Genomic DNA, 3,057 nt, shown 5'->3' on the forward strand with positions numbered 1-3,057 from the left:
TTTTTTTTTCTTTGAGCCGGAGTCTTGCTCCTGTGGCCCAAGCTGGAATACAATGGCGCAACCTTGGCTCACTGCAACCTCCACTTCTTGGGTTCCAGCGATTCTCTTGCCTCAGCCTTCAGAGTAGCTGGGATTATAGGCACAAGCCACCACACCTGGCTAATTTTTTGTATTTTTAGTATAAATGGGGTTTCACCATGTTAGCCAGGTTGGTTTCGAACTCCTTACCTCAGGTGATCCTCCTGCCTCGGCCTCCCAAAGTGCTGAGATTACAGGCATGAGCCACCGCACCCAGGCACCTAAAATCAAGTTCATCTACCCTGACACATGGGTTGTGGAACACAAGATTATGAAATTTCAAATACTGATAAGGGAATTTATTTTAGTTTCTGGGTACTAGTGGCTTCTGAACACAATGAACAACAAAATAGCTCAGTCTCAGTTGGAGGAATTTTTCTTTCCTACTATTGTCTGATTCTTACAGAACAAAGACCAACAAACTGTGTGATCCTGAGCAGGCCTGGGTTTCCACATTTATAAAATAACGGAAATTGATTAGATGGCCTCTGAGATAACCTGTAAATCTAAAGTTTTACCATTCTGTTACTTTTTTCCATTGTGAATAAGATTAGAAGGAATAGACTTAAAATGTGCCAGAATGGAGTGATTTAATTCAACAAACATTTACTGATCTATTACAGGTTAGGCTCTGCGCTAGCCCTAGAGTCTGAGATGAGTAGGACATGGGTCCTGCTAACAGTCTAGGAAAGAAGACACACAAACAAACAATTTCAACATGAAGTGGAGTGGCGGCAGATGAAGATGGACAGGAAAGCAGGGTTTATAAAATGAGGGTGCCTGGGCCCTTGAGTTTTCAGCAGTGAAACTGCATGATCATAATTAAGTCTAAACAAGTAGCTGTCAGTGGTGTACTAAAGAAATTATAATGAGCAAAACACAGACATTAATTTATTTAGACATATTTTTTTCAGCACCCACTGTGTTAGATAAGGAAAAACTGCTAGCACTATTTCTCTGACTGCGATGTGGAAATAAATTATACCACTTAAATTTTAAGGAAGGGAAATGGTGTCTATCCAGGCCTCCTTCAAAGGGCAAGAACAGATAAAGGGGTCTTCAAGTTTTTTCCTCCCCAAGGCTTTGTTACATCACGTTCCCTTTCCTCCGGGATAACAAAACCTGCTGTTTAAAATTAAATAAACTGAATGGGATTAATCAATCAAAAATTTGCTTACTGATTACCCACTGCTTCCACAGCAGTGAGCTAGGTACCGTAGGGAGGAAAACAGGAAATCTGGAAGGAATGTGGGGACCACAAGATGTATTTAGAGAATGGGGAATAACTGAGTCTGGTTGCAGTAGAGGGAGATAGAGAGGGGTGAGGTCACATTGGAGACTGCACTTCCGTCAGGCTAAGGCAAACGATTTTATCCTACAGGCAATGGCGAGCTATTGAAAGATTGGCTTGTTAACATTGCAAAGTCCATCTGAGATAGCATGAAATGAATCTGTTTGCTTCATTTATGTTGCATCAGAAACACAAGTGCCATCTTGTACTTTAGCATAAAATCTTCCTGGAGTGCTTGAAGCTTCTTTATGCAGACTGTTGAACTTAATATTCCCACTAGAGGGCAGGCTAAACTCACAGATTCTATATATTTGGTGCTTCTCCTAGTTCTTAAATTAAATTTCTCCCACTATTTTTAAAGTGTGTGCGTGTGTGTATGTGGTGAGAACACTTGAGATTACACTCTTAGCAAATTTCAAGTACACCATACATCATTAATAACTATAGTCACTGTACTGTACGTTAGATTCCCAAAATTTATTCATCTTACAACTGAAAGTTTGTGCTCTTTGATCAAGATCTATTTGTTTCCCTCACCTCCCAGCCCCTGGTAACCATTCTGCTGTTTCTATGAGTTTAACTTTTTTGGATTCCACATATAAGTGAAATAACACAGTATTTGTCTTTCTGTTTCTAGCTTGTTTCACTTAGCATAAAGTCCTCCAGATTTGTCCACGTCGTCACAAATGGCAGGATTTCCTTATGTATCACATTTTCTTTATTTCTTCTTCTTCTTTTTTTTTTTTAGATGGAGTTTCACTCTTGTTGCCCAGGCTGGAGTGCAGTGGCATGGTCTCAGTTCACTGCAACCTCAACCTCCACCTCCTGGTTTCAAGCGGTTTTCCTCCCTCATCCTTCCAAGCAGCTGGGACTGCAGGCACCCGCCACCACACCCAGCTAATTTTTGTATTTTTAATGGACACAGGGTTTCATCATTTTGGCCAGGATGGTCTGAACTCCTGACCTCAGGTGATCTGCTCACCTCGGCCTCCCAAAGTGCTGGGATTACAGGCGTGAGCCATGGCCCCCAGCCCCCATTTTCTTTATCCAGTCACCTGTTGACAGATACTTCTGCTGATTCCACATCTTGTCTATTGTGAATAATGCTGCAATGAACATGGAGGTGCAGACCTCTCTTTAACATACTGATTTCATTTCCTTTGGATATATTCCCAGAAGTGGGATTGCTGGTTTGTACAGTAGTTCTATTTTTAATATTTTAAAGGAATCTCCATACTGTTTTCCATATGGCTGTACCAGTTTACATTCCCACCAACTGTGTACAAGGATCCCTTTTCTCCACACCTTCGACATCACTTGTAATCTTTTGACTTTTTGAGAATAACCACCCTACAGGTGTGAGGTGATATCTCATTATTGAGGTTTTGACTTACACTTCCATGATGATTAATGATGTCAAGCACTTTTTCATATACCTGTGGGTCATTTGTATGCCTTCTTTGGGAAAATGTTGATTCAGGTCCTTTGTGCATTAAAAAAAATTCCGGTTATTTGTTTTTGTTTTGTTTTGCTATTGAGTTGTATGAGTTCCTTATATATTTTATGTATTAACCCCTGGTCAGATACATGGTTTGCAAATATTTTTTCCCATTCTGTATGTTGCCTTTTCATTTCGTTGATCCCTACTATAATAATTTTTATTTTTTTATTTATTTTATTATTATTAT

This window comes from Rhinopithecus bieti, unplaced genomic scaffold, assembly GCF_001698545.2.
Source record: "Rhinopithecus bieti isolate Rb0 unplaced genomic scaffold, ASM169854v2 scaffold_12049, whole genome shotgun sequence".
NCBI classification, from domain to species: Eukaryota; Metazoa; Chordata; class Mammalia; order Primates; family Cercopithecidae; genus Rhinopithecus; species Rhinopithecus bieti.